The sequence below is a fragment of the Chiloscyllium plagiosum genome, unplaced genomic scaffold (assembly GCF_037043375.1).
Source record: "Chiloscyllium plagiosum isolate Xiang-an unplaced genomic scaffold, Cpla_swu_hap1 HiC_scaffold_27, whole genome shotgun sequence".
Lineage (NCBI taxonomy): Eukaryota > Metazoa > Chordata > Chondrichthyes > Orectolobiformes > Hemiscylliidae > Chiloscyllium > Chiloscyllium plagiosum.
This window is the reverse complement of record NW_028270165.1, coordinates 2,249,178-2,274,428: the sequence shown is the minus strand read 5'-3', so window position 1 is coordinate 2,274,428 and position 25,251 is coordinate 2,249,178.

Here is a 25,251-nt window from a genome sequence, read left to right as displayed (position 1 = left end):
CTATTTCACTCTGAGAAAAACTCAGCTGGTTCAAGAGGAAGAGCGGGGCTGCAGACATGGCTGCTGTGTGGCTCGTTGGTCGAGGGGTATGATTTTTCGCTTTGGGTCTCCTTCGACACAGACGTGCGAGGGATCCCGGTTTCAAATCGCCGGTTGACGTGAATAACAAGACGATCCGCATAGTCAGAAACCGCATCCTGGGGACAGAACGACAAGCCGATGTTCTGGAAACTCTTTGCTGCTTGCAATTCTTGTAACAAAGTGGAATGTATTTCACACTGAGCAAGTTTCAGCTGGCTCAGAGTCTCCAGTGTACATTGCTCTCTTTCCCGCCAACTCTTTCCTATTCACTCAATGTCGTCTTTCGCAGCTTTCCCGTATCACGGCGCACTGTTGTGCACCTCGCCTTCTCATCTGCTTCCCAAAAAACTTCGACGTAAATATTTCACATTGATACACAGGCCCAATGCTCACAGTTGAGATGACACACTCGTGGAGGTCTGCGGGGTCTTCTCCTGTTCTCTGTACCCTATATTGAGGAGGGCAATGCTTGTCACTGGTCACTCCGGTGTCAGAGAAAAGTTTAGAAAGAAAACGGTTTAATTTTCTGCCAGTAGAGATGGCGTGGTTCCTGGGGACAGGCAAACGGAAGCAGAGAGACAGAATGAGAAGCAGCTGTTCATAGAGTCATAGAGATGTACAGCATGGAAACAGACCCTTCGGTCCAACCCGTCCATGCCGATCAGATATCCGACCCCAATCTCGTCGCACCTGCTAGCACCCGGCCCATATCCCTCCAAACACTTCCTATTCATATATCCATCCAAACGCCTCTTAAATGTTGCAATTGTACCAGCCTCCGCTACTTTCTCTGGCAGCTCATTCCATGCACGCACCACCCTCTGCGTGAAAAAGTTGCCCCTTAGGTCTCTTTTCTATCTTTCCCCTCTCACCCTAAATCGATGCCCTCTAGTTCTTGACTCCCCGACCCCAGGGAAAAGACTTTGCCTATTTATCCTATCCATGCCCCTCATAATTTTGTAATCCTCCATAAAGTCACCCTTCAGCCTCCGACATTCCAAAGAAAACAGCCCCAGCCTGTTCAATGTCAACTATACTTCACTTTGAGCAAGACTCAGCTGGTTCAAGAGGTAGAGCGAGCGGAGGGGGGTGGGTGGGTGGGTGGGGTCAGGCACACCTCTGGTGTGGCTCGTTGGTCTAGGGGTGTGATTCTCGCTTTGGGTCTCCGCCGATGCAAATTTGCGAGAGATCACGGGTTCCAATCCCGGGCGAGTCCGCGTTTCATGACTTGTGCAAAAGTGCCTATTTAACTTTCTCAAAAAGCACCTTCGTTTAACAAGGTTGGGCTCCCTGGAGTACCAATGGGACAGAAAGCAGCGAAGTGAAATGATTGGAGATAGCGTTGAACAGGTTGACGTGAGTGTTGCGGTGTTTGTGGGATTTCAGCGGTGAGGGTCGATTGGAAATTTGGGACAGCTCTCCTCGGAGAACATAGTTTGAAATCTGGCCCGATTGAAGCTTTCCAAGTCATGCGAATCTAGACAGAGAAAGTAATGTAGTCAAAATGCTCCCACGCCTGAAAGGATCGGCCGAGTTTTAAAGTCATGGGGAAAAGAACCAAAAGTGACATTTGGAAGAACGCTTTCGTACAGGGAGTGTTTGGGGTCAGTAAATCTCTAACTGACACTTAAAAAGAGGTAGGTTCATTAGACGCAAACGGGAATTCGGTGGTCATGTTTAAAGTAACCATGTGCAGAATTACATGGAGAAGGCAAGAGAATGATACGAATGGAGACCCACGTTTACTTACTGTGTCAACCCAGCAGAGCGCAGGTGGGCCGCATGGCGTCTGTCTGCGCTATGGCACATGATTCAGAGTGAAATCACAGTTCGACCAACAGAATGTGGGAAGTTAGAAAGAGTTTATATTTATACAGCCTCCATACGTTTGCGAAACACCATATAAGACGACAGCAGTGGAGAGGTTGACATTAGTCTCGAACGTGCATGCCACGCGCCAGACGAAAGGCTGAAGGGACCCGTGGAAAACGCCCCTGTGCGTCGTAGCAGAGTGCCGTAGCTGGAGTGTGCTTGGCCCATAGCCCTGAGGTCGATGGATCGAAACCATCCTCTGCTATTGTACAGTGTCTCCTGAAGCGACTTTCATTTACGATGGTACTCTGTTCAGCATCTTGCTTTTCAAACGAATTCCTGAGTGTCCAAATTTCTATAACGGCGCTCTGTTCTTTTCCTTGCCATGTCATTTGTTTCCCAAAACTTCGGATATCTGATCTCAATATATTACATCGATACAGAAGACAAATTTACACAGTTGCGCTGGCACCCTTGTGGAGCTCTGAGTTGTCTTGTCCTGTTCTCTGTCGGTGTGTCCTGATCTCGTATGAAACCTCTTCTCTGAGATGGCAATGAACCGGTGAAGTTGAAACACATGACTTGCTGTTTTAGTCCATTTCCTGCAGTAAAGAAACCAACAGCTGTATAATAAAATACTTCCTGCAGGATTGCTGTATCAAGACAAATTCTGAACACCAAGCAGGCTGCACAAAAAAGCACTCATATCAATTTTCCTGAGGGAAGAGTCTCCGGTGTCCATTACTCTCTGTCCCGACAGCACAGCATCTTTCTATCTCTCCTTTAATAAGACCTTTGGAACAAGTTCAAAGTTGCCCATTTCCTACGCATGACTGAAACTGACTTCTCCTGCCTCACGTAATAGTGTGAGAGAGCAGAAGAGTGAATGGGCTCTGCCTTCCACCAGCACAGCTTGCAAGTAGAAACGAAATGGTTCAATTATCCACCAGAGGAGAGAACCCGGTCCCTGGGGACGGGACAAACAGCAGCGTCCTGGGAGCAGGGAGACAGATTGAGAAGCAGATGTTCTTGAAACTCTTCCCTACTTGCAATTCTGGGAGCAATGTACAAAGTATTTCGTACTGAGCAAGTCTCAGCTGCTTCCGGAGGTGGCTGCACCCATGGCTGGTGGCTCGTTAGTCTGGGGTATGATTCTAGCTTTGGGTCTTCGAGCATATGCAGCCGTGTGAGACTTCCCAGGTTCCAATTCCAGGCGAACCATCATTCCCAAATTGACCTGAGCAAAAATGGCCAATGAATTTTCTCAAAAAGCCGCTTCGTTAAATAAGATCGGACTGTCTGAACTAGGGACGGCGCAGAGCTGCCATTGCAGTGAACACGGCGAAGGGAAATACTTGTTCAAAGTGAAAACAAGTATTGCAGATTTTTCGCCTGCGCAATCCGAGTCTGAATGAAGCCTCCACCTGTATTACGCTCAATTCTGAGGGTGATACTTCAGGAAGCGGGGAAGTGAAGTGATTGCAGACAGGGCTTAACAGGTACCGTCCTGAGGAATGTCAGCAATGAAAGGAGATTGGAAAATTTGGGACAGCTCTCTTTGGAGAACAGAGAGCTGAAAGCTGGTCTGATTGAAGTTTTCCACGCCATGAGGGTTTTAGACAGAGGAAATAATGCAGTGAAAATGCTCCCAGGCCTGAAAGGATCGACAATGATTTGGCAGAGATTGAAAGTCATCAGGAAAATAAGTAAAAGTGACATTAGGAAGACCGTTTTCGCACAGGGAGTGGGGTCAGTAAGTCGCTGTCTGACAGTGACAAAGAGGGAGATTCAATGGACACAAAAGGGAATTCGATTGGCATATTCAATGTAACAATGTGCAGATTTACAGGGAGAAGGCGGCAGAATGAGACACTTATTTACATATTGTGTTGAGCCAGCAGAGCTAAGGTGGGCCACGTAGCCTCAGTCTGCGCTGTCACACATTTCGTGATTCTGAGTGAAATCGGAGTTGGACCAACAGAACGTAGGAAATTTGACAACGGGTATATTCTGCCCAACAGGATACTCCATCACAGCAATGAAGGTGTTTTTACATCATTCTCGAAGATACATGACACAATGCAGATTCAAAACCGAGTATTCCTTTGAATCACTGAGTAATTTGATAACAGTTATTCAGTTGAGGTGAGCGGAGTTGCGCATTGGGAGCCACTCCAGTTGATAGATCGAAGCCGTTTTCTCCTGTGTGATAGTCCCACCAGCACTCCAATTTGCTGTGCTTCCAGTCAGCAGATGCAGATTACTATCCCATACTGATTCACGGGCCACGATGACCCAGCTGTGGTGACAAGCTTGTGAAGGGCTGAGTGCTCTTATCCTGTTCTCTGTCTGGCTGCTATGATCCGATTCATCAAACCTCTCTTCTCCGAGATACGAATAAACTGGGCGGGGGCGGGGGGGGGGGGGTGGGGTGAATGTGAAACATATCAGTTGCGGTGTGTTCCATGCGCAGGAGGCCCTGCAGTAATTCCCCACGCTGTTTCACACAGCATTCTTTCGGTGAATTACGCTTGGCAAAAAAATCGATTGAACCAAATCAGTGTCCGGCATTGGATTTTACTGACACCGTTTATAAAATTCAGGCTCACCGTTAATGTGGAGAGGGGCCGTCGGACTAGAGTTTCCGCTCCTCCTGTTGAATAAAGATAATTTTAACTGTGTCCAGTGAGAGGAAATGATTTGCTGTTGGTGGGAAACATTTCTATCTGAACTCGCTATCACTCTCCTGATAGATTGAAACATAAAGCTGGGAGTCTCTGGATTATGTTGTTAAAGTATCGGTATTATGTTATTCACACCGCGCTGTCACCAACTGAACGAAACGGCTGCCCAGAGGGAGGCGGCTGTGTTTAAATCCCGTGATGAACTGGGGGGAGCTGAACATTTACCCAAACAATGGGCACACCACCTCCCTGACACAGTGTTCACAAATCAAACTGACAGTAAAGCTTCACGTGTGATCGAAAGTTTCCGCAAAGAAGATTTGGCTCAACAGATATCCGGAGAGAACGCACTTATTTCTTGATTTGAAATTTTAAGAAGTTGACGTCAGGGAGCCTGACGTGATTCGAACACGCAACCTTCTAAGCTAGAGTTAGACGCGCTACCGTTGCGCCACAAGCTCTGTCCTCTAATCATGCTTAAGGGAAGTGATCGCACTGCAATGATTTTACTTTATGAGTAACAACGGAGATCAACAGTTCATGTCTGTTCTGTCTCTCCCTCCTTCTGTCTCTCGAAACAATTTCCAAACTCTGCCTCAATAAAAAGGTGAAAGAACTGTGGATGCTGTTTATCAGAAACAAACACCAGGAGTTGCCGGTGACCCTTCCACAGAACTGATGGTGATTGGGAAAACGTGGGTTTATATGCAGGAGATATTGTGGGAGGAACGCGGATGCAGTTAATGATAGATAGGACAGAGCCCAAAGCGAGGGAAGAACTGTTGGACAGGAAAGGGAGTTGATAACGATCTGCGTGGGAGGGTGTATGGAGACTGTTCGTGGCTAAGAAGAGGTAGTGTGTAATGACAGACTATGTGATAACAAGGCTTGGTGTGTGTGGAAGGGACGAGGATACGATGGATTTCAGGCTCGAGAATTATTGAATTCGATATTGGGACCGGAGGGATGTATGCTCCCCAAGTGTAATATTCGGTGCTCTTCGTTCTGCTGGTGCTGAGTTTCGCTGGAACACTACAGCAACCCTGAGACAGAGATGTTGGCCAGGGAACAGGGTGGGGTGTGGAATTGGCAGGCAACTGGAAGCTCAGGGTCTTTTTTGCGGGTAGAACGTAGATGTTCTGTGCAGCAGTCACCCAGTTTATGCTTCGTTTTCCCCAATGTAGATGAGACCACATTGTGAGCAGCAACTGCAGCCGACTGGGTTGTGGGAAGTGCAGGTCAAGTGCTGCTTCACCTGGAAGGTAAGTTTGGACCTTTGGATAGAGAGGAGGGAGTAGGTAAATGGGCTGGTGTTACACATTCGGCAGTTGCAGCTGAAAGTGCCGTTGGACTATTGGGGTGGGAATGGGGTTAGGCTTGGTGGGAATGAAGGAAGAGTGGACCCAAGGTATAACTCCTGCCCATTTACCTATCTGCCAAATAGAGGAATTTGTTAAGTGTGTACAAGGACATTATCTAATTCACAATATGGATGTACATACTGGCGAGGGTGCAAAACCTAAGGGCCAGCAACCATAATTCTATTAACTTTAGAACAGTGATTGAAAATAATATATCAGATCTAAAAGTTGAGGTTCTAAATTGGAGGAAGACTCAGGTATTAGGCAAGATCTTTCAAAAGCTGATTGGAGGCAGATGTTCGCAGGTTAAAGGACTGCTGGAAAATGAGAAGCCTTCAAATATGAGATAACAAGAGTCCAGACACAGTATATTCCTGATTGGGAGATGCCGGTATTGGACTGGGGAGTACAAAGTTAAAAAATCACACCATACCAGGTTATAGTCCAACAGGTTTACTTGGAAGCACACTAGGTTTCTGAGCGACGCTCCTTTATCAGGTGATTGTCTGATGTAGAGTATATTCCTGTTCGGGTGAAAGGAAAGGCTGGTAGGTTGGGGAATGCTGGATGAGTCGAGAAAATGAGATTTTGGTTAAGATAAAGAAGGATGTATATATCAGGTATCGGCAGAGAGATCGAGTGAATCCTCAGAGTATAAAGGCAGTACGAGCATACTTAAGAGGGAAATCATGAGGGCAAAAAAGGGGACATGAGTTTGCTTTGGCAAATAGAGTCATGGATAACCCAAAGGGTTTTTATAAATACATTAAGGACAAAAGGATAACAAGGGAGAGAGTAGGGCCACTCAAAGATCAGCAAGGCGGCCTTTGTGTGGAGCTGCAGTAGATGGGGGGCGTGGGGGGGTGGGGGGTGGGTGGGTGGGTGGGGGGGGGGGGGGGAGAGAGATACTGAACGGATATTGTGCATCAGTGTTTACTGTGGAGAAGGGCATGGAAGATCGAGAATATGAGAAAGTAGATGGTGACATGTTGAAAAAAATGCCCATATTACAGATGAGAAATTGCTGGATATCTTGATATGCATAAACGTAGATAAATCCCAAGGACCTGATCAGGAGTACCCTAGAACTCTGTGGGAAACTGGGGAAGTGATTGCTGGGCCTCTTACTGAGATATTTGTATCGTCAATAGTCACAGGTGAGGTACCTGAAGGCTAGAGGATGGCTAATGTTGTACCACTATTTAAGAAAAGTGGTAAGGAAAAGCCAGGGAACTAAAGACGAGTGAACCTGACATCCGTGATGGGCAAGTTTTTGGAGAGAATCCTAAGAGATTTACATGTATTTGGAAAGGCAAGAATTGATTCGGGACGGTCAGCATGGCTTTATGCTTGGGAAATCATGTCTCATGAACATGATTGGGTTTTTTGTAGAAGGAACAAAGTGGATTGATGAGGGCAGAGCGATGGACGTGATCTATATGGACTTCAGGAAGACGATCATCAAGGTTCCTGATGGGAGACTGGTGAGCAAGGTTTAATCTCATGGCATGCAGGGACAAATAGCCATTTGGATACAGAACTGGCGAGAAGGCGGAGGGTTGCTTTTCAGACTGAAGGCCTGTGACCAATGGTGTGTCACAAGGATTGATGCTGGGTCCGCTACTTTTTGTCATTTATATAAATGATTTGTATGTAAACGGAGCAGGTATAGTTAGCAAGTTTGTAGGTGACACCAAAATTGGAGGTGCAGTGGACAGTAAAAAAGGTTACCTCAGATCACAACGGGACCTTGATCAGATGGGCCAATGTGCTGAGGAATGGCAGTTGGAGGTTAATGTAGATAAATATGAGGTACTGCATTTTGGAAAAACAAATCAGAGCAGGACTTTTAAACTTAATGGTAAGTTCCTTGGAAGTGTTGCTGAACAAAGAGACCTTGGAGTTCAGGTTGATAGTTCCTTATAAGCAGAGACGCAGGCAGATTGGATAGCAAAGAAGGCGTTTGGTGTGCTTTCCTTTGTTAGTCAGAGCATCGAGGATAGATGTTGGGAGCTCATGTTGCCACTGTACAGAACATTGGTCTGGCCACGTTTGGAATATTGCATGTAATTTTGGTCTGCTTCCTATCGGAAAGATGTTGTGAAACTAGAAAAGGTGCAGAAAAGATTTACAGGGATGTTGCCAGGGTTGGAGGTTGGAGGGTAGGAAGGTTTTATGTGGATTTGGGCCAAGTGCTGGCAAATGGGACTAGAGAAAGTTAGGATATCTGGGCTGAATGGATGAGTTGGACCGAATGGTCTGTTTCCGTGCAGTACATCTGTGTCACTCTGTGAGACTCCATGGGATTCTCTGCCCAAGAGAGCAGTTGAGACAGCTTCATGAAGTTTATTGAAGACGCAGTTGGATGGGTTTTTGCATGGTAGGGGAATTAAGGGTAGTCGGGATAGTGCAGATTAGTGGAGTTGTGATCTTAATGAATGACGGAGCAGGCTTGACCAAATGGTGTCCTCCTGCTTCTGTTACTTTGAATCTGTAACACTGCATTTCCCGCGGCCGGAGTTTTCCCATGGCACAAAGGAGGTTTTCTAAAGTATATTTAAACCCCTTGCTTTGCTTGAACTCAAACTGCATTGACTTGGAGGAGAGTGGGATTTGCAAAGTGTCCTCCCCTCCACACGTGGCTCAACTGCAGGACACCTGTCCGGCCCGCCCTCCATTGTTGACGTCACAATGCGAATGCAGCCCTGTCAGTTTCAGAGTGAAACTCCCTCCCTCTGGGCAACATCTGGGAGCAAAGCAATGTCTCCCCCTTTCCATATACCATCCTCCAGCAGCGAGGGGGAAGGGGAGGTAGGGGTGGGTGAAACACTGTTCACTTGTAGCAACTGAATCCAGGGAGGAAGCAGACACTCCAATGGTGCTCAAATACTTTCTATCTCTCTTAAAGCTATTTTCCTTGTGTATTCCCTCAGTTTGGCACGTATACAGTTTGCACCCTAGAAAAGGATTGCTCCTTTCCTCATGTTCACAACTAAAAGGTTAGATTCTCAAGGAACTGAGCAGAATTTAAGGGATTGCTCAAAAAAATTTAAGGGATTGCACATTGCTCAAAAAAATGTAGGCCACCTGGGGCATGTGGCTCGTTGGTCTAGGGGTATGATTCTCACTTCGGGCCTTCTGGTGCGTGGGCATGCGAGAGATCCCGCGTCCAAATCCCGGACGAGCCCTTGTTTCTTACACTGCTTTGTGCAAAAAGGGCCAGTCAATACTCTCAAAAAGCAGCTTCATTAAACGCGATACCGTTTCAACGAACGCGGCAAGGGCAACACTTATTCAAAGAGAATACGTGCTTTACTTCACAAAGAGGGTGGTGGGCGTTTGGAACGCGTTGCCAGCAGACGTAGTAGAGGTAGGTTCATTTAAGATGCGTCTGGATAAATGCATGAGTGGGTGGTAAGTAGAGGGATACAGATGCTAAGGAATTGACCGATAGGTTGAGACAGTACATTTGGATCGGCTCAATCTTGAAGTGCCTGTTCCTGGGCTGTAAACTTTCTTTGTTCTTTGTTCTATATGGTGTATATCTGATATTGTTGACTGTTGTAAAAGTTTCTTTGTAATTATTACTCACCGTCTAATGTAGTAATGGAGTTACGTCCTTTTTTGTCAAAATGTTTTATTTAATAGGTCAGCAGGAAGTCATTCAGCAATTTTACTGCGTTTCTTTTCTCAAGCAGCCTTAACATTTCATTTTCATATCCTTGATTCAGCTCCATTTCCAGCATCTTTGTAGGCAGTTTGTTCCATGTTATTGTCACTGAAATGAAGTTTTCCTCCATGCACAGCTAAGCCGATCTGGCTGCATGAGGGTTTTCAGGTTTCTGTGGCCTGGATAATATGTATTCAGCAGACATCTCGAAATCTACAGGAATTGCCACCTATGTTATGTTCATTAACTGTACTGACAGTGATCACTTATTTTGTGATTTTTCTTTGCAGGAAGACGTGCAGAAAGAAATCTGAAAACAAATGATACATCAAATTCTGACAGAGCCACTTGATTCATTGGGACTTGAATATCAGCAGCCATTCCAATCAAGAAGTCATGTTTGCTTTTGTTTGTTTGAGAGAGTTTGGACAGTCCTGTGGCAGGAAGAATACTGAGACATCGAGTGAGGGAGATTCAGTGCGCTGACTGTGAAAAGTTCTAAGACCAGTAAAGAACAGTTATAGAGTCATACAGCACAGAAACAGACCATTCAGTCGAACTAGTCCATGCTGGCGGTGTTCTGAAACTAAACTGGTCCCACCTGCCAATGATTGGCCTATATCCCTCTGAACCTTTCCTATTCATGTACTTATCCAAATGTCTTTTAAACATTTGTAACTGTACCTGCATCCAGCAACTCCTCTGGACATTGATTCCTCTCACCAACTCCTCTTTATCTTCAAAAAAAAAGGTGCCCCCCATGTCTTTTTAAAATATTTCTTCCTTCACCTTCAAAATTTGCTCCCTCATCTTGAAACACCCACACTAGGGAAAGAGTACCTGCCGTTCACCTGAACTATATCTCTCATGATTTTATAATCCTCTCTAAGGTCACCTCTCAACCTCTGATGCTCCAGTGAAAGAAGTCCCAGCCTATCCATCTAGATGCAGGTATATTTACATCCAGTTATGAACTGTTCAATACTGGTGCCAGCTGGAAATGCAAATGACCTATTCATGCTTCCAATTCTCTCACTGTGTCCAGGACAGCAAGAGACCATACGACATAGGTGCAGAAATTAAGCCATTTAGCCCATCAGATCTGCTCCACCATTCAATCACGGCATATACGTTTCTCGACCACATTTTGAAAGATTGATTTTGGAAAGGCAGATCAGGGCAGGACCTACACATTTAATGGGGAGTGTTGTTGAATAAACATACCTTATAGTGCTGGTTCATAGTGGTGTCGCAGGTGGACAGGATAGCAAAGAAGGTGTTTGGTATATTTGCTTTTATAGGTCAGTGCATTTCAATACAGATGTTGGGAGGTCATGTTGCGGCTGTCCAGGACATTGATTAGGCCACTTTTGGAATGCTGCATTCGGTTCTGGTTTCTCTGCTACAGGATAAGTGTTATGAACCTTTTCAAGGATTTGGAAAAGATTTACAAGGCTATCGCCAGATTTGGAGGGTTTGATCTATATGGAGAGGCTGAATAGGCTGGGCTGTTTTCTCTGGATCATTGGGGGCTGAGGAGTGACTTTATAGAAGTTCATAAGGAGCATGGATAGGGTGAATAGCCAAAGTCTTTTCCCCAGAGTAGGGGAGTCCAAAACTAGAGGGCATAGGTCTGAGGTGAGAGGGAAATATTTAAAAGGAACTTTACAGGCACCTTTCTCACACAGAGGGTGTAGTGTGTATGGAATGAGCTGCCAGAGGAAGTGGTGGAGGCTGGTATAATTAAAGCATGTTAAAAGGCATCTGGTAATAGGGAGAATTGAGAGGGATATGGATTATGTGCTGACAAATGACACTATGTTAATTTGGGATATCTGGTCAGCACGGACAATTTAGACTGAAGGAAAGCAGAAGTGTCATTGTGAAGACTGTGACTTTCAGAGCAGATTTCAAAGATGTTTTCTCCTTACTGGGAGCAGAAGCTACAATGAAATCTGTCATTTGTGAGACAGCAACTGAGTGAGTGAGGATATTCAGGATATTGGTGGAAAGTGGGAATTTGTTGCAATGTGGAGTTGAAGTGATTTAAGTAAAGTGTGCTGAGCAGGGAGCCGAGTGAAGGGTTACGTGAGTTTTTGTTTTAAACTGTTCATTTCTTTTAGCCTCCAACATTGTATTTCCAATGCTGTCCTTCAGTGGGAGTGGTGAATCAGTTACTGGTATCGTAAGAAGCCTTATGATTTTCAGTACTGCAGATATAGCATTGTCTCATTCTGCTTTGTAAAGGTTGCTTGCAGCAGCGGGAGGTGTGGGCTGGATTCACTAGAAATGATTAAGCAGTTAGTTAACACACGTACAAGAGGACAGGGTGGGACTTGTCTTTCGATTTGCAGAAGGTGGGAGGTTCTGGTGCTGCGGTCAATGGCAAACACAACTGCGGTAAATCATAGAATCAATACAGCGTGGAAGCAGGCCATTCATCCCATCAAGTCCACACTGACCCATCCGACGAGCATGCCACCCAGACCCACCCTATCTAGTTGATTCTGCTGGTGAGTGAGACGAGGTCACAAGATTAGAGGGAGTAGGTTTAAGACAGAGGATAAGGAACTGCTTTTCCCGGAGAGTGGTGAATCATTGGAATTCTCTGCCCAAGGAAGCAGTAGAAGCAGCCATATTCAAGACAAAGTTCGATGGGATTTTGTATGGTAGGTGAATTTAGGATAGTCAGGATAATGCAGGTAAGAGGAGCTGAGACGATGGATAAATGAGCCATGATCTTAATGAATGGTGGAGTAGCTCGATGGACCAAATGGCCTACTCCTGCTTCTATTACTGCGAATGTAGGAACATGATTTTTTAATGACCAATCCGTATCAAGGCAGGTCAGCAATGTAGTGATGTGGAAATGAACATCAGAGAATGATAGAAAAGGGACACGGAAAGTAAATGTCCCAGTCCAAAGATGTGCAGGTCAGATCAAATGACCATGCTAAATTGTCCACAGTGTTAGGTTCATTAATCAGAAAGAAATGGGTCTGGGAGGGTTACTCTTCAGGGTGTCGGTGTGGACTTGTTGGGCCGAAGGGCCTGTTTCCACACTGTAGGGAATCGAATCTAATCAATCAAAACTGGATTCTACAGAACACAAGAATTGAAACTGAAGACTGTATGGCTGAATGTGTGCTGCAATGTAACACAACTGAATGAATTGACTGCAAACATTGAAGAGAATAATTATGATCTGAAACTCCTTACAGGGACATGGCTTCAGGATGACAAGGATTGGATCTGAATATTGAGGGGGTACGTGGCATGCAAGTTGAATAGGAAGCGAGGCAAAGGTAGAGGGTTGGCACTGCTAATCAAAGCACTAATAACATGGTACTCTGGTGTCAGCTCGGATTTCAGGTCCTGATTTCTGTGTCCTCTTCTCCCTGTTCCCACAGAGTAAGATGTTGTCTGTTCTCAGCTCAGCTGGCTTTCTGCTGAAACTTTGAGCCCCTTTTACACCTTCCAGAGCAATAAAACATTCAGTCGATCAAGGCCCAATCCACAATGTTCTCAGCCTGACAACCATCCAGACTGAGAGAGTCATCGGAGCAGGGAATAAAACAAGAAAAATGAAACAAAATTATACATAAATGCACATTTGGCGCTTAAAGTGTGTTCATTAGATAGTAAACCAGAATTAGGGGTGTCCCAGGATTCTTATCATCCCCTACTTGAGGAATTCTCTCTCCCTAACAATATTTACATCAACAGCAATAAAGCATCTGTTATCAAATAGACATAGAGATATACAGCACGGAAATAGACTTTATGATCCAACACATCCATGCTGACAAGATGTCCTATACAAATCTAGTGTCCCATTTGCCAGCATTTGGCCCATATCCCTTCAAACCTTTCCTATTCACACACCCATCAAGATGCCTTTTAAATGTTGTAATTGTACCAGCCTCCACCACTTCCTCTAGCCTATTTACCCTATCCATGCCCCTCATGATTTTATAAATGTCTCTAAGATCACCCCTCAGCCTCCGACACTCCAGGGAAGCAGCCCCATCTTATTCAGGCTCTCCTTATACCTCAAACTCTCCAACCCTGGCGACATCCTTATCAATCTTTTCTGCACATTTTCAAGTTTCACAACATCGTTCCTATCCTATAGTAGGGAGACCAGAATCGAATGCAATAATCCAAAAGTGGGCGAACCAATGTCCTGTACAGCTACAACATGACCTCCCAACTCCTGTGCACAATGCATTCAATGGGTCAAATGGCCTTTTTCTGCACTGCAGCGATTTAATGATTTGATTTTATATCCGAGTCAATTTCAGTCACTATCTCTGGTTTATGGTGTGTCAGGGTGGGATCACTGGTACCAGAATTGCATGCAATACTCCAAACGTGGCCTAACCAATGTCGACTACAGTCGCAACATGAGCTCCCGACTCCTGCACTCAGTGCACTGACCAATAAAGGCAGGCATATCAAACACCTTCTTCACTATGCTGTCTATGTGCGACTCCCCTTTCAAGGAACTATGAACTTTCCATCGAGTGTATACAGCATGATCATGGACCTTTGGTCCAACCAGTCCATGCCAACCATAATCCCAAACTAAATCAGTCTCTCTTGCCTGCTGTTGGCTTGTATCCCTCCAAACCTTTCCTATTCATGTACTAAAACAAATGTCTTTTTATTGTACCCGCATCCACCGCTTCCTGAGGAGGTTCATTCCACACATCAACCACCCTCTGTGTAAAATTAGTATTTGAATGGCAAGGATGAAGTTGAATTGAAATGGTTCATTAAAATATACAGCTTCTCCCAAATCCCCTACATCAGGTCTGGTAGCAACTCCAACTCTGGAGTCTCTCAAATCGGTATTTCCATGGAGTGGAGGGGGGAGTAAAGTGTTGGATTCACAGAGGTGGGGGTTTTCTGAGTGTAAAGCTAAAATTAAACACCCGTTGCTTTGCTTGAACTCAAACCACATTGATGTAGAGGAGATCGAAAGGAGTTTGCAAAGTGTCCTCCCCTCCCCATGTGCCTCAGCTGCAGGGCAGCGCAGGGGCAGTGCGTCCCCCACCCAATGTGGACGTCTCAACGTGGAGGTTGCCCTGTCAATTTCAGAGTGAAACTCCCTCCCTCTGGGCAACATCTGGGAGCAAAGAAATGTCTCCCCCTTTCCATTCCTCAACCTGGGAGGGAGAGAGAGAGGCGTGCCGGGGGTGGGGTGGGTGTGGGGTGGGGTGGAGACTGTTCACTTGCAGCAACTGGAGTGACTCGATGGATTGAGCAGGCTCTCCAAAAATGCTCAGATGCTCTCTATCCCTCTCAAAGGCATTTTCCTTGTGTATTCCCTCAGTTTGGCACGTATAGAGTTTGCACCCTGGAAAAGATTTACTTCTTTCCTCATGTTCAGAATTATTAGGGTAGTTTCTCATGGAACTGAGCAGTATTTAAGGGACTGGCACATTGATTTGAAAGGAAGACATATGTTGCTTCATGTGGTATATATCTGATATTGTTGGCTGTTATAAAAACTTTGTGGCTATGATTTTTCACCTTCTAATGCAGTAACAGAGTTACGTTCTAGATTTCTTGTCTTTTTTCATTTACTCGGACAGCAGGAAGTCATTCAGTAACTTCACTGGCTTTCTTGTCCCAAGCAGCCTTGACATTTCATTATCATATTCGTGATTCAGCTCCATTTCCAACACCTTTGTCGACAGCTTGTTCAAGGTTATTGCTATCGAAATTATGTTTTCCTCCATACACACTTAAGGCTATCTTGTTGCATGAGGGTTTTCTACGTCTTGCATAATAGATGGTCAGCACTCATCGAGCAATCTACAGGAATTGCCACCGATGTTATGTTCATTAAACAGTACTGACAGTGATCACTCAATTTGTGATTCTTTTTTGCAGGAAGACATGCAGAAAGAAATCTGAAAACAAATGATACGTCATCATCTGACAGAACCACTTGAATCAATGGGGCTTGAATATCAGCAGCTATTCAATTCGAGAAGAAATGTTTGCTTTTGTCTGTGTGAGAGAATGTGTGTGCACGACACAAAGAATGCTCCCCTCATGGGGAAATCATGGAAATGTAGGGACTGTGGGATAGGGTTCCCTTCCCCATTGGGGCTAGACACCCACAGATGCGTTCTCACTGGGGAGACGCCGTTCTACTGCTTAGTTTGCGGGAAGGGATTCAGTTGGCTGTGCAGCCTGCAGACACACCAGCGAGTTCACATCAGGGAGAGGCTATTCATCTGCCACCATTGTGGGAAAGGATTCATTCAGTCGTCCCACCTGTAGACACATCAGCAGGTTCACAGTAGGGAGAGGCCGTTCTCCTGCTCTCTGTGTGGGCAGCGATTCATCGATGCATCCCACCTCCCGAATCGCCAGTGGGTTCACCTGGGGGAGAGGCCGTTCACCTGCTCTGAGTGCGGGAAGGGATTTGTCGATTCCTGCACCCTGCAGACCCACCAGCAGGTCCACATCGGAGAAGCGCCGTTTAGCTGCCTTAAGTGCGAGAAGAGCTTGAGTCATGTGGGCAACTTGTGGAGGCATCAGCCGATCCACACCAGAGAGGGGCCGTTCACATGCTCTGTGTGCGGGAAGGGGTTCACTCAGACATCTACACTGTAATCTACCAAAGAGTCCATATCATGGAGAGGGCGTTCATCTGCTTTCAGTGTGGAAAGGGCTTCACCCGCTCCTCCCACCTGCGGAGCCACCAGCGAGTTCTGGAATTTTTTGAGGATGTAACTCTGAAGATGGACAAGGGAGATCCAGTGGATGTAGTGTACCTGGACTTTCATAAAGCCTTTGAGAAGATCCCACATAGGACGTTAGTGAGCAAACTAAGGGCGCAAGGTACTGGGGGCAAAGTGCTGACTTGGATTGAAAATTGGCTGGCTGACAGGAAACAAAATTAGTGATCAATGGCTCCCTTCCGGAATGGCAGGTGGAGACCAGTGGGGTACTGCAGGGATCAGTGCTGGGTCCCCAGCTTTTTACAATATATATTAATGATATAGAAGATTGTATTAATAGTAATATTAGCAAATTTGCTGATGATACAGAGCTGGGTGGCAGGGTGAAATGTGAGGAGGATGTTAGGAGATTATAGGGTGACCTGGACAGGTTAGGTGAGTGGACAGATGCATGGCAGATGCAGTTTAATGTGGATAAATGTATGGTTATCCACTTTGGTGGCAAGAACAGGAAGGCAGATTACTACCTAAATGGAGTCAAGTTAGGTAAAGGGGCAGTACAAAGAGATCTGGGTGTTCTTGTACACCAGTCAATGAAGGTAAGCATGCAGGTACAGCAGGTAGTGAAGAAAGCTAATAGCATGCTGGCCTGGAATATTGTGTGCAGTTCTGGTCTCCAAATTTGAGGAAAGACATTCTGCCTATTGAGGGAGTGCAGCGTAGGTTCACGAGGTCAATTCCTTGAATAGCGGGACTATCTTATGTTGAAAGATTGGAGCGACTGGGCTTGTATACCCTTGAGTTTAGAAGACTGAGAGGGGATCTGATTGAGACGTATAAGATTATTAAAGGATTGGACACTCTGGAGGCAGGAAGCATGTTTCCGCTGATGGGTGAGTCCCGAACCAGAGGACACAGCTTAGACATAAGGGGTAGGCCATTTAGGACAGAGATGAGGAGAAACATCTTCACCCAGAGAGTTGTGTGTGTGTGTGTGGAATGCTGTGCCCCAGAAGGCAGTGGAGGCCCAGTCTCTGGATTCGTTTAAGAAAGAGTTGGATAGAGCTCTCAAGGATAGTGGAATCAAGGGTTATGGAGATAAGGCAGGAACAGGATACTGATTGAGGATGATCAGCCATGATCATAATGAATGGTGGTGCAGGCTCGAAGGGCAGAATGACCTACTCCTGCACCTATTGTCTATTGAGTTCACGTGACATTGCAGGGGGATTGAAGGAGCGACGGCCGAGTGCCATTATTGACTGGACTATCAACCCAGTTCCGGGAATTCCCGGGGTTTGAATCCAGCCGAGGCAGATGGTGGGATTGGAATTCGGTCAGAAGTTTGGAGTTCTGAATCTAATAATGAAACCATTTTTGGGGGGAGAAACTGCCATCTAATTCACTCATGTCTCATTTAGGAAAGGAAACTGCCATTGTGGGAAAGGATTCACTCAGTCATCTCAACTGCATCCTTTATCCGGTCTGGCGTCCACCTGACACCAGACCCACAGCAGCATGGTTGACCATTGACTGCCCCTCCCCCCCCCCCCCCCCCCCCATGTCAAATGAGTGGGAGTAACTTAAATGGATACAGTGTGTGGGTTGAAATTGCTGAGTGAGGCAATACTTCCTTCAGCTTTAGGCTGTACCAAGGATCCAATTATAAAGGGACAACTCGGTGCTGACCAACACTCAAGGAAGTGGAGTTGGGAGGAGTGTGTGAGCTTTGAGCTGTTTAAAAAAACTCTTCTTTTCTTGCACTTTTTTTGATGGGGAGATCTGAAGCTGTAACAAAGTTGGGTGGCAATATAGGTTACTTGAACTTAACCCCAGTCTCAGACTGTCAATAAAAGCTATGAGATCCAATAGGTTTTTGTTTTAAAACTGCTCATTTCTTTCAACCTCTTGCATTTGAAAGGCATCTTGATATAGAACAAACTTAGATTGTTGTGAAGTCTTTCATCTTTTAGAATGGGTTGCAGGTTTTGGTTCATTAATATGTAAATCCCAGAACTTGTTTGAAGACACATTCGAGACAACTTAAGGTTTGTATCCCAATCTTGAGTGAGACTGGTTCTATTTCCAAAGTAGGAATTTATAAAATCTCACATGGATTAACTGCCTGTAGATTGTATTTGGCTCAAAAAGCGCACAATGTCTCTGCAAATACAAAATCACACCAAAGCCTTATATGTAAGTGCGCATGCATGAGAGTATGGGTGACTGTGTGCGTGCTTGATAAAGTGTGTGAGTGATAGAGTATCAGCCTGTGAGAGGGTGTATATGTGTGTGTGTCTGAGAGAGGGATCTGTGTGAATGTGTGAGTGTGTGCTTTGTGTGGGTGTGAGAGAGCGTGACAGTGAAGTGGGGTTAACTGTCATGTGACATGAATCCAAGGTCCTGGTTGATGCCATCCTCATGTTTTCCGAACTTGGCTACTTGCCTCTGCTGGGCCACTAAAACTGAATAAGCAGTTACATAGCACACATTGTAGAGGGCAGGGTGGGACTTGTCTTTCGATTTGCAGAAGGTGGGAGGTTCTGAGTGCTGAAAACTAGGGAACACACATGCTGGAGGACCTTCGCCTCAGGGAGATGCATCTGGAAGCCGGCTGCAGACACGTTGGGGGAATCATCAAACCCCCTACACTGTGAAACGGGCCGTTTGGCCCAACAATGCACTCTGACACCCCCCCGCACCCCCCCCCCCCCTTTAGAGCATCCCACTCAATAACCTCCACAGCTACTCCCTGAATTTAGAACACCCACTCCACTCTAAGCTGCACATCTTGGAAGGTAACCAGAGCACCCAGAGATTGGGGGAGGGGAGGTAGGAAATTGCAAACACCACACAGACAAACACCCTGAGGGTGGGATCGAAATCAACTCCCTGGCACTGTGAGGCAGCGGTGCTCACCACTGAGCTGCTGCCACGCGCCTACAGTCTTGGATTGAAGGAATCGATTGACTTCATTCCAGGATTGAAGGAATCGATTGGCTTCATGCCAGTCCTGGTGACACTCCAGCCCATTTGGGGAATTGAATTTGCTTCCACAGAGTTTCCACGGTGAAGGGGTCATTGCGTCTCAGCAGCTTCAATAATCAAAAGAAGGGCTCGTCTACAGCGAGAACACTAGTCCACATTTCGTTACAGAGTTAAAAGTTCTCTGCACAGTCAGAACCCTGGAACACTCCCACGCAGGCTGCGTGTAATCATGGGGCTTCTCAAGGCACGTTTATATTCGAAATAATTTCCCCTCCTGGATTCAAACGCTGCTGATATTCAGGCCCTGAGTAAATTTCTCGTGCACGCCTGAACAGCAAATCCTCCTCTGTTAATACCTTGAGAAAACAGATCATTGCTGTCAGTGCAGGGCAGGAAATAGGATAAGAGAATTCTCGTTTGTACCAAACAGCCTTCCCTATCTCCTACCCGAAATCTGTCTCCCATTTCCTCCACCTTTCAATGAATTCCAACTCGAATTCATCCTTCCAGCCTCCTGTTGTTGACCAGCTCCGCTCACCGGAAAGCGCTGACTCTCGGTTCAGTTTCTTAGTCACTTCTTGCCATTCCCAGTATGTTGCCCACATCTTTATTTAGTTTTTAAAACAGAAAGGCAGTGGTTTGCTGATGCCAGGATCTGAGGGTAATTGCGCTCACGCTCCAGATCCTCTCTCACGTCATTCTGCACTGCACATGTGCAAAGAAGGGGATGCTGGGAGTGGGTGGGACGCATTCACCAACTCCCTGTTCAATCAAGATACAATCATTCCCACAGCGCCCCCTGTCCATTCTCTCTCACGATCCCTCGCTTCACCTGTCTCACACACATGCCACCCACTGCACCTCCGTCCATTCTATCGCCATGTCCTCGGCCCCCTGTCCAGTCCAGTCTCTCATCCACCCTCTGCCTTCCTCCATCCAGTCCCTCTCCCTATACTCATTCTCTCTCCACCCACTCTCTGCCCCCCCTCCATTCTCTCTCTTCCCCCACCATCTGCTCTCCATCCATTCCCTCTCTCTCCCCCGACTCTCTCCTAACATTCATTGTTGCGCTCTTTCTCCTCCACCCTCTGCCTCCTTCCATTCTCTCCCCACCCACTGACCTACGTCCATTCTCTCTCCCCACACTCTGCACCCCATTCTCTCTCTCTGACAAACGCTCTGCCCCCCACCCTGTGCACCCCCAGGGTTTCTCTCACTCCAATGCTCAGTCTCCGTGTCCATTTCTCTCTCTCTCTTCCCCCGAGCCTCTGTTTCGTGCCCAATTTCTCTACCCGACCCCCACCCTGATCCTTTCTTGTGCTTCGAGCGCTCTTTGATCACTGTATCAGCCCTTCTAAGGATAGAGAGAGAGCGGTTGGTGATCACTCTACCTGGGAGATGGGAGGGGGTGATGTGAGAAAGGCTGATCTTAAACATTGAGAATCGCTAAAATGATATTTTCAAAAACATCAGTAAAGTTTGAAAGCAAATTTAATTATTAAAAAAAAACGCTTCAGACATTTATCTGAAACTTGCATTGAAATCTGCAATTAGGCCACAGTTGAGGACAGGCTGTAAGGATGGAATGGCCAATTCCTCGTCTTGTGAAGTTGATTCAGATGAAGTAGAAATAGAGTCATAGAGTTGCAGAGCAGGGAAACAAACCTTTCGGTGTATGCCAACCACATATTCTAAATTAATCTGGTGATCCATTTGTCACCATTTAGCCCATATCTCTCTCAACCCTTCCTATTCATATACCCATCCAGATGCCTTTTAAATGTTGTAATTGTTCCAGCTTCGACCACTGTCTCTGGCAGCTCATTCCATACATATACCACGCTCTGCATGAAAATGTTACCAGTTCGGTCCCATTTAAACCTTTCCCCTCTCACCCTAAACCTATGCCCCTCCAGTTTTGGATTTCCTCTACCCTGGGGAAAAGACATTCAAAAGTTGAGCAGCCAGACAAAATGCAAAAAGAATAAACTATTGAACTCCAGGAAAACAAAAGATGTGGCCTCCAGCCGTTTTTTCTCTCCGATTGGCAGTTGGACCAGCATCTCCACGGGGCATACTGCGCATGCTTCTGATGTCAGGAAGCATTGCACATGTCCGCTGGTGTCAGCAAAATACTGCACATGCTTTTTGCTGTCAGCGGAAATGGCACTCAACATTCTTCTGATCGACCCTGAAGGACCGGAAGGAGTGTGGTCCTCCTGCCATTGAGAGCCTCCCCACTATGGTCGGAATGCGGAAGTTGGACCATGCGCTTGTGAAGGTGTTGCTGCTCCTCTCTCTATCAATGAAGATTGAACTTCATCCCAGACTGCAACTTCTTTCCTCTGTCCAACATCTGTGAGTACAACACACTCTTCTTACCCCCTTTTCCATTTTATTTTTTCACTCTGGTGTTCAGTTCTTGACTTGCAGCAAAGTTGGTTCAGGTATGTGTCTTAATTGGCAACACATGGTAAATGTAGTAACGCAGTATGAAGTTATAGCCTTTCCGATGAAATAAAAACAGAAAGGAGGTACATTGTTTAAATGGTGATATATTGGGATGTGGAGAAAGTGAGGACTGCAGATACCGGAAATCAGAGTCGAAAATTGTGGCGCTGGAAAAGCACAGCTGGTCTGACAGCATCCGAGGTGCAGAACAGTCAAAGTTTTTGGAAAAAGCCCTTCATCAGGATTTGGGATACCCTGGTGATGTGCCTATGTTGATCTTAGCTAGCCTCTCTGGCACCACATAAGCCCTATGTAAAATCTTTAATTGCATGCCCTGTGCTTTGTTACATATTGAAATATTCCTTACATTTTCCCATATATCTTGCCATAATGAAATATCCTATCCTAGCTCCCGATTCCACATCCTAGAGAGTCCCTCCACATCCCCCAAGGTACGTCCCTTCTGTAAACGAAACAACGTACTAACTGAAAGAGCACCTGTACACCAGAGTACTCTTTATTCCACATTTGACCTGTAATGCTGAGCCAGGAGCGTGGTATTCCTCTATATACAATCCCTTGGCTAAAAGTACTTGAAAAGGTCCCTATTAGACAATGCATATTTCTGAATTAGCTGGCTAAATGACATCAATACCTAACCCTCGAATACATCTCCCAGACAGAAGATTCCTTTATTCTCCCATGACTTAAAGCCGGAGTCCATTGCCCCAGGTTTAAATCCTTGGGCTGCCACCAGGAGAGTAATCAGTGAGGTCTTCAGCCAATTGCCCTTGTCTTGCCTCATTATCCTCCAGGCTTTCTCTGGATTTAGAATGATTGTACTCTTACACTGCTCAGTCTCGGATTTCATCTTATCAATGAATAATAGATTAACTAGGGGACATCTCGACTGCAATGCTTCAACGTCAAGCAAAATCGACCCGAGTCCCCTCGTGCCCAGTCACACACAAATGCTAAGAAAGCGCTTCTTTGATATCTCTTCAAGTCCAAAAGGTCCACTCCTCCTCACCCTGTGAGAGCTGCAATTTGGTAAACTTAATTAGGGGGCGGCTGCGACACCAAATAAAAGAACCTAGCCAACCATTGAGCCTCAGTAATACTCATCTGGGTAGCAACAACAGGAGCACTCTCATGGGGTACAACAGGCGAGGAAGAACATTCATTTTAATCAGAGCTATTCGGCCTAACCATGATAACGGTAATCCGTGCCACCGCTGCAAATCCTGCTTTATCCTCTCCAGTAATTGGACATAGTTTGCTTTATACAGCTGGTGGAAGGCAGGGGTAATAAAAATTCCCAAATAAAAAAACCCTTTTGACGACCATCTAAACAGGAACTGCATTCCATCCTTCAGATCAGGCACCTCCACTAATTCTTCCCCTCCCCCATCGGCATGGCTTCTGATTTTGTAAAATTGTTCTTGCAGCCCGAAAAACTGCCAAACAAATTAATTGTTTGAGTCAATCGAGGAACGGACTCCTCCAGATTGGCCAAGAACAAAAGGACATCATTAGCATATAGGGTAATCTTATGTTCCCCCATTCCCACTCTTGGCGCCACTATTTCAGGGGCCCTCCTTATAGCCTCAGCTAATGGCTCAATTGCCAAGGTAAATAGCAGCGGTGAAAGAGGACACCCCTGTCGACTACCTTTCCCAGGTTTAAAGTTATCTAACTTAGTGCCGTTTGTGATGACTGCTGCCTTCGGATCATTATACAACACCACCACCCATCTAGCAAAGGTTGTCCCCAGACCATAGCGCTTGAGGACCCCAAACAGGTATAGCCATTCTATCTGGTCAAATGCCTTTTCTGCATCTGGAGAGGCCACTGAACCCAGGATCAACCTTTGCTGGCATACCTGCACCATGGTCTGTACCCTCCTGATATTGTTGGAGGAGCTACGGCCCTTAACAAAACCCATCTGATCTTCTTTCACAATACAGAACAACACCTTTTCCAACCTCAGGGCCAGCGTCTTGGGTAGAATTTTAAAATCTACATTCAACAGTGAAATGGGTCTGTATGAAGCACATTCTTCGGGCTCTTTCTCCTTCTTTAAAATGAGGGCGATATTAGCCTCCCTCAGAGAGGGTGGAAGATAATCCTGTGCATATGAATAGCTATACATCCCCAGAGGTGGCTCCACCAACACATTTATGAATCCCTTGTAGAATTAACTTGGGAATCCATCTGACCGCAGTGCTTTGCCACCTTGGAGATGCTTTATTGCTTCCTGCAACTCCTGTATTTTCATAGGCGTATTCAACAGGAAACCTGTTCCGCGTTTATACTAGGAGGTGCAGAATCTCAAAAAGGCCTGCATTCTCGCTGCACTGTGTTCATCTCCCTCTGACTGATATAACTCTGCAAAGTATTCCCTAAATCTAACATGAATCTTCGTTAACTCACGGGTAACTATGCCAACCTTCTCTCGAACAGACATAATAGTTTGGGAAGCATTTTTCTTTCTCGCCAGATATCGATGTGGCTTATCTCCAAATTCAAACAATCTTTGTTGAGCAAAGCAGACAATTTTTTTCCCCAGTGTGTGCAATGAGTTGGGAGCAGCTCGGAGAGCTGCAGCTTTACCAGTGAAGGCCTATTGTAATATACTTCCTCAGCTATCTGCAGATGGGTCTCCAACATCTGTTGTTGCTCCTTCCTCTGCGTCCTTCTAGTCGTTGAATAAAAAATAATCAGGCCTCATAAATATGCCTTAGTGGCCTCCTACAGTATTTCTGGATTACTGGCCGTACCCGAGTTGATATCCCAGAACGCTCTGAACTCTTGTGATGTACTCAACAAATTTGCTGTCCCTTAACAATGGGTCCATGCACCAGTGCTGTGCATCCATTCCACCACTCTTGATTTTACCATCTAAATACACTGGCACATGGTCCGAGACAGGTATATTGCCAATTTCACAAGCTAATGTTCTGTTCCAGCAATCCAATGGCATTAAAAAGTGTCAGTTCCCATGTGGTACTTGTTTGGATTGGGAGAGAAAGTAAAGTCTCTTCCATTAGGGTGGAGATGCCTCCACACATCCACTAATCCCAACTCCTCGCACATGCCCACCAACTGCTAACATTGTGCAGGTGTACTTGCCTGGCCCCTTGGCACCCTGTCTACTTCGGGATCTATTAGGCGATTAAAATCCTCTCCAATGACCATGTGGCGTTTCCCAAGACTCATTAATTTAGCAACTGCATCAATTAGAAATTTAAGAGGGTGCACCGGGGGACAATACACATTCAGGACGCCATACTCTTCTCCATGTATTAGAGCTTTAAGAATGACGGACAGTCCAGGTTTGTCCTTAATTTGCTCTATTACCTGCCAACGGAGTTTCCTTCTTACCAGTATAGCCACTCCTCTACACTTGGAGCTAAAGGAGGAGAAGAGTACCCTATCATAACCTCCTTGCTGCAGTTTCAGATGTTCCTTATCAGTTAAATGTGTCCCCTGCAGCAGGGCGA